This window comes from Electrona antarctica, assembly GCF_951216825.1.
Source record: "Electrona antarctica genome assembly, contig: scaffold_1572, whole genome shotgun sequence".
NCBI classification, from domain to species: Eukaryota; Metazoa; Chordata; class Actinopteri; order Myctophiformes; family Myctophidae; genus Electrona; species Electrona antarctica.
Window position 1 is genome coordinate 1,107 of NW_027637003.1, and position 6,772 is coordinate 7,878.

The 6,772-nt window shown below is 45.5% G+C and overlaps 1 long non-coding RNA gene across 1 annotated transcript; it reads left to right on the forward strand.

Moving 5' to 3' along the window:
• The first annotated feature begins 673 nt into the window (after positions 1-673).
• LOC306919514 lies at positions 674-6,289 on the forward strand. Its single transcript, XR_013789561.1, has 3 exons — positions 674-785; positions 907-991; positions 6,163-6,289. It is a non-coding gene; the product is annotated as an uncharacterized lncRNA (long non-coding RNA).
• Positions 6,290-6,772: the final 483 nt, after the last annotated feature.

Genomic DNA, 6,772 nt, shown 5'->3' on the forward strand with positions numbered 1-6,772 from the left:
ATGTGTCTATGGAGTTAACATTACTCTAATAGACCCCCAGGTGTTCTGTATGTGTCTATGGAGTTAACATTACTCTAATAGACCCCCAGGTGTTCTGTATGTGTCTATGGAGTTAACATTACTCTAATAGACCCCCAGGTGTTCTGTATGTGTCTATGGAGTTAACATTACTCTAATAGACCCCCAGGTGTTCTGTATGTGTCTATGGAGTTAACATTACTCTAATAGACCCCCAGGTGTTGTGTATTTGTATATGGAGTTAACATTACTCTAATAGACCCCCAGGTGTGGTTAGAAATTAGAATATTCAAATATGTCTTCCCTGCACGTGTATTTTTGGCTTATTCCTTGAAAAGCAGAAAGCCTTTGAGTCAAAAGGCCCAATAAAAAACAGCCTTATAACAGCTGTGGGCGGGGCTTACGTTCAGGTGGTGATGAGGTGAAAACCAGGTGTATAAATGGTGTGTCCGCATCAAAACATCATTTTAACACTTTCTGTACACTTTTTTGAAAAATATCTTCCTGGTATAATCATACAGGCTACCTGATGTTTTTTGTCTCAACTCACCCAGTTACTGAATCTCTCTCTCTCTCTCTCTCTCTCTCTCTCTCTTTCTCTCTCTCTCTCTCTCTCTCTCTCTCTCTCTCTCTCTCTCTCTGTGTCTCTATGTCTCTCTCCCCAGTATTGCCAGTGGGTTCGGCGGTGCTCTGTTCGTGTATCTCAACAGACTGATTGTTCAATTCATCAGGAAACAAAAGGCCATCAACAAGTTCCTCATGAAAAAGTGAGTCTCTACCATATCACCCTCTAGGGTGATATCACCCTCTACCATATCACCCTCTGACACACTTGAAATTAATAAAACGGTCATTATCCCCCCCCCCCTCTCTCTCTCTCCCTGCTAGGCGTCTGCTGTATCCAGCCCTGGTCACCCTCCTGGTGTCCACGCTGACCTTTCCCCCGGGCTTTGGACAGTTCATGGCTGGAAAGGTTGGTTTCCCCTTGAGGGTCATCGATCAACGCGGGGGGGGGGGGGGGGGGGGGGGGGGGGGGGTTAACGTGCCTAGCGATTAATTGAAGGCTCTGTTCCATTCTGGTCAAACAGAGTCAGTGTTAATGATGCTAATGAAGGCTCTGTTCCATTCTGGTCAAACAGAGTCAGTGTTAATGATGCTAATGAAGGCTCTGTTCCATTCTGGTCAAACAGAGTCAGTGTTAATGATACTAATGAAGGCTCTGTTCCATTCTGGTCAAACAGAGTCAGTGTTAATGATACTATGAAAGGCTCTGTTCCATTCTGGTCAAACAGAGTCAGTGTTAATGATGCTAATGAAGGCTCTGTTCCATTCTGGTCAAACAGAGTCAGTGTTAATGATACTAACGAAGGCTCTTTTCCATTCTGGTCAAACAGAGTCAGTGTTAATGACGTTAATGAAGGCTCTGTTCCATTCTGGTCAAACAGAGTCAGTGTTAATGATACGAATGAAGGCTCTGTTCCATTCTGGTCAAACAGAGTCCAGTGTTAATGATACTAATGAAGGCTCTGTTCCATTCTGGTCAAACAGAGTCAGTGTTAATGATACTAATGAAGGCTCTGTTCCATTCTGGTCAAACAGAGTCAGTGTTAATGATACGAATGAAGGCTCTGTTCCATTCTGGTCAAACAGAGTCAGTGTTAATGATGCTAATGAAGGCTCTGTTCCATTCTGGTCAAACAGAGTCAGTGTTAATGATACTAACGAAGGCTCTTTTCCATTCTGGTCAAACAGAGTCAGTGTTAATGACGTTAATGAAGGCTCTGTTCCATTCTGGTCAAACAGAGTCAGTGTTAATGATACGAATGAAGGCTCTGTTCCATTCTGGTCAAACAGAGTCAGTGTTAATGATACTAATGAAGGCTCTGTTCCATTCTGGTCAAACAGAGTCAGTGTTAATGATACTAATGAAGGCTCTGTTCCATTCTGGTCAAACAGAGTCAGTGTTAATGATACGAATGAAGGCTCTGTTCCATTCTGGTCAAACAGAGTCAGTGTTAATGATACTAACGAAGGCTCTTTTCCATTCTGGTCAAACAGAGTCAGTGTTAATGATGTTAATGAAGGCTCTGTTCCATTCTGGTCAAACAGAGTCAGTGTTAATGATACTAATGAAGGCTCTGTTCCATTCTGGTCAAACAGAGTCAGTGTTAATGATACTAATGAAGGCTCTGTTCCATTCTGGTCAAACAGAGTCAGTGTTAATGATACTAATGAAGGCTCTGTTCCATTCTGGTCACACAGAGTCAGTGTTAATGATACTAATGAAGGCTCTGTTCCATTCTGGTCACACAGAGTCAGTGTTAATGATGCTAATGAAGGCTCTGTTCCATTCTGGTCAAACAGAGTCAGTGTTAATGATGCTAATGAAGGCTCTGTTCCATTCTGGTCAAACAGAGTCAGTGTTAATGCTACTAATGAAGGCTCTGTTCCATTCTGGTCAAACAGAGTCAGGGTGCTGATATTGTGCGTATCGGTTCTCTGGAAACACTCTGGCTATACCAGTGGGTCTCAAAGGCCCCTTTTCCATCGGTTGGAACCGGTTCAGTTCTTTTTGGTTCTTCAGTCCATGAGCCAGAGCTCCAAAATTGAAACGTTAATTATGAATTGAGTGGGCAAAACCATACCTATATTAGATTGTTATCACCATGAAACTTCCCCAATTGAGTACTTACACGAAGACAATGATTTATTGTATTGTACATTTTACTGTACTTTGTTAGTGCAGAAATAATGAGCATGGTTGCTATGTTCACCCTGTTCACCCTTGGTGTGATTTCATTACGTCAGACCCGTGTGACCTTACACCACTCAGTTCACCCGGGTGTGATTTCATTACGTCAGACATGATTTCATTACGTCAGACCCGTGTGACCTTACACCACTCAGTTCACACAGGTGTGATTTCATTACGTCAGACATGATTTCATTACGTCAGACAGGCTACCTTACACCACTCAGTTCACCCGGGTGTGATTTCATTACGTCAGACATGATTTCATTACGTCAGACAGGCTACCTTACACCACTCAGTTCACCCGGGTGTGATTTCATTACGTCAGACATGATTTCATTACGTCAGACCCGTGTGACCTTACACCACTCAGTTCACCCGGGTGTGATTTCATTACGTCAGACCCGTGTGACCTTACACCACTCAGTTCACCCGGGTGTGATTTCATTACGTCAGACCCGTGTGACCTTACACCACTCAGTTCACACGGGTGTGATTTCATTACGTCAGACCCGTGTGACCTTACACCACTCAGTTCACACAGGTGTGATTTCATTACGTCAGACCCGTGTGACCTTACACCACCCTGTTCACCCGGGTGTGATTTCATTACGTCAGACATGATTTCATTACGTCAGACCCGTGTGACCTTACACCACTCAGTTCACCCGGGTGTGATTTCATTACGTCAGACCCGTGTGACCTTACACCACTCAGTTCACCCGGGTGTGATTTCATTACGTCAGACCCGTGTGACCTTGCACCACTCAGTTCACATGGGTGTGATTTCATTACGTCAGACCCGTGTGACCTTACACCACTCAGTTCACCCGGGTGTGATTTCATTACGTCAGACATGATTTCATTACGTCAGACAGGCTACCTTACACCACTCAGTTCACCCGGGTGTGATTTCATTACGTCAGACATGATTTCATTACGTCAGACCCGTGTGACCTTACACCACTCAGTTCACCCGGGTGTGATTTCATTACGTCAGACCCGTGTGACCTTACACCACTCAGTTCACCCGGGTGTGATTTCATTACGTCAGACCCGTGTGACCTTACACCACTCAGTTCACACGGGTGTGATTTCATTACGTCAGACCCGTGTGACCTTACACCACTCAGTTCACACAGGTGTGATTTCATTACGTCAGACCCGTGTGACCTTACACCACCCTGTTCACCCGGGTCTGATTTCATTACGTCAGACATGATTTCATTACGTCAGACCCGTGTGACCTTACACCACTCAGTTCACCCGGGTGTGATTTCATTACGTCAGACCCGTGTGACCTTACACCACTCAGTTCACCCGGGTGTGATTTCATTACGTCAGACCCGTGTGACCTTGCACCACTCAGTTCACATGGGTGTGATTTCATTACGTCAGACCCGTGTGACCTTACACCACTCAGTTCACCCGGGTGTGATTTCATTACGTCAGACATGATTTAATTACGTCAGACCCGTGTGACCTTACACCACTCAGTTCACCCGGGTGTGATTTCATTACGTCAGACATGATTTAATTACGTCAGACCCGTGTGACCTTACACCACTCAGTTCACACGGGTGTGATTTCATTACGTCAGACCCGTGTGACCTTACACCACTCAGTTCACACAGGTGTGATTTCATTACGTCAGACCCGTGTGACCTTACACCACTCAGTTCACCCGGGTGTGATTTCATTACGTCAGACCCGTGTGACCTTACACCACTCAGTTCACCCGGGTGTGATTTCATTACGTCAGACCCGTGTGACCTTACACCACTCAGTTCACCCGGGTGTGATTTCATTACGTCAGACCCGTGTGACCTTACACCACTCAGTTCACCCGGGTGTGATTTCATTACGTCAGACCCGTGTGACCTTACACCACTCAGTTCACACAGGTGTGATTTCATTACGTCAGACCCGTGTGACCTTACACCACTCAGTTCACCCGGGTGTGATTTCATTACGTCAGACCCGTGTGACCTTACACCACTCAGTTCACCCGGGTGTGATTTCATTACGTCAGACCCGTGTGACCTTACACCACTCAGTTCACCCGGGTGTGATTTCATTACGTCAGACCCGTGTGACCTTACACCACTCAGTTCACACGGGTGTGATTTTTAAATATGCAAATGAGGTATTATGTAGGAAAATGTGCAAAATAATAGAAAATATGAAAAAGCTACTACTGTGGAAGGGTTATCATGTATGGTAAATGGTGCATTTATATAGCGCCTTTATCCAAGGCGCTTTACAGAGATTGTGCATTACATTCACCCATTCACACACACATTCACACACCGATGGCAGCGGAAACCATGCAAGGCACCAACCAGCACATCAGGAGCAATTAGGGGTTCAGTGACTTGCTCAAGGACACTTCGACACTAACTGGGGGAGCCCGGGTTCGAACTGGCAACCTTGTGGTTACCATCCAGGCACTCTACCCCTAAGCCACTGCCGCCACTGTATATATTTACTTGTATTGATCCTATAAACAATTTATTAGGTCTAGTTTTTCCCACACATTTTTGAGCTCTGGCTCATGGACTAAGAACCACAAAGAACTGAACCGGTTCCCATTGGGAACCAACCGGTGGAAAAGGGCTCAAAGTGTGCAACTCTTGAGAGTGTACAAATAGCCAATCTACAATCAAGTAGTTTAGGGATGAGGGGTTTAGTATAAGAGGCCTCAGTGGATTTCCAGTGGTCTGGGGTTTTCTTTGTATGTTCTGAAGCCTTTTGAGCTGCAATGAAAACAGGCAAAATCCCTCAACAGTGACATCTGCTGGCAGATTGTTATGTCATATGTGGGATTTGTGGACCGTTACATCACAGTCCACAGGCCAATCAGAACACTTTGTTTGAGCCAGAAAACCCCCAGAAAATCTACTGAATGTTAAAAGTTCAGGTTTTTAGGGCAATTTAACTTTTTGTTTTGTTGTGTTTTTTTCAATTTGAAATGCCTATAATTAGTTATGACTAAATACAAATACATTGGACATAAAGAAGCAATACAATTTGAATACTAGGCCTACTCATTAAGCTACTAATTTAGACTGAAGTAATGAAAGCGGGTCATGTTTACATTGGAATTGTAACAGCTGAAATCAATAATATATCAGTATTCAGATATTAACCTGAGGGCCACATTAAGTGAAGGTGGGGGGGCCGCATTGTGGCCCCCGGGCCGCCAGTTGTCCATGCACCAGTGTTGTGCTTCTATATTTAGTCTTAGTTTTAGTTAGCTCAGTTTTCATTTAGTTTCCATTCATTCGTCAGTGAAAAAAGGTGGTCGACGAACATGTTTCGTCTTAGTTTTAGTCGAGGGAAACAACACTGCCGTATGTGATTCTAAAGTAAAGCGTCCGTTCCGTTTGCAGCTGACCCAGAAGGAGTCCCTGGTGACGCTGCTGGACAACCGGACGTGGGCCAAGCAGGGCATCGCCGAGGAGTTCGACTACATCGGTCACTCTGCGGCCTGGCAGCACCCCGAGGTCAACGTGTTCGTCACCCTGGTGCTGTTCATCGTCATGAAGGTATAGGTGACCGCACGCACGCACGCACGCACGCACGCACGCACGCACGCACGCACGCACGCACGCACGCACGCACACTGCACATGCTCTCTCTCTCTCTGGTTCTTTCTGTTTGTGTCTTTCTAGAATACGCACACACGTGCACCCGCACACACACACTCAAGCACTGTACATGCTCCCTCTCTGGTACTTTCTGTTTGAAACGAACACATCAGAAAACACGTTGTCTGATGCGTGCGTACGTGCGTGCGTGCGTGCGTGCGTGCGTGCGTGTGCCGTGCCTGTATGTGGTTAAGTCAGTATTATAACGGCTGCCGAGCTCCAACAAAGAGGAAGGAAGGTCAGTGGGAGATAATAAATTAACCATAAATGCGCCAGAGCGAGTGTGGCCTTTTTATTGGATGCTACAGACCTGGGGGAGGTACAGTATAGGGAAGTAATGGAATCCACGCGT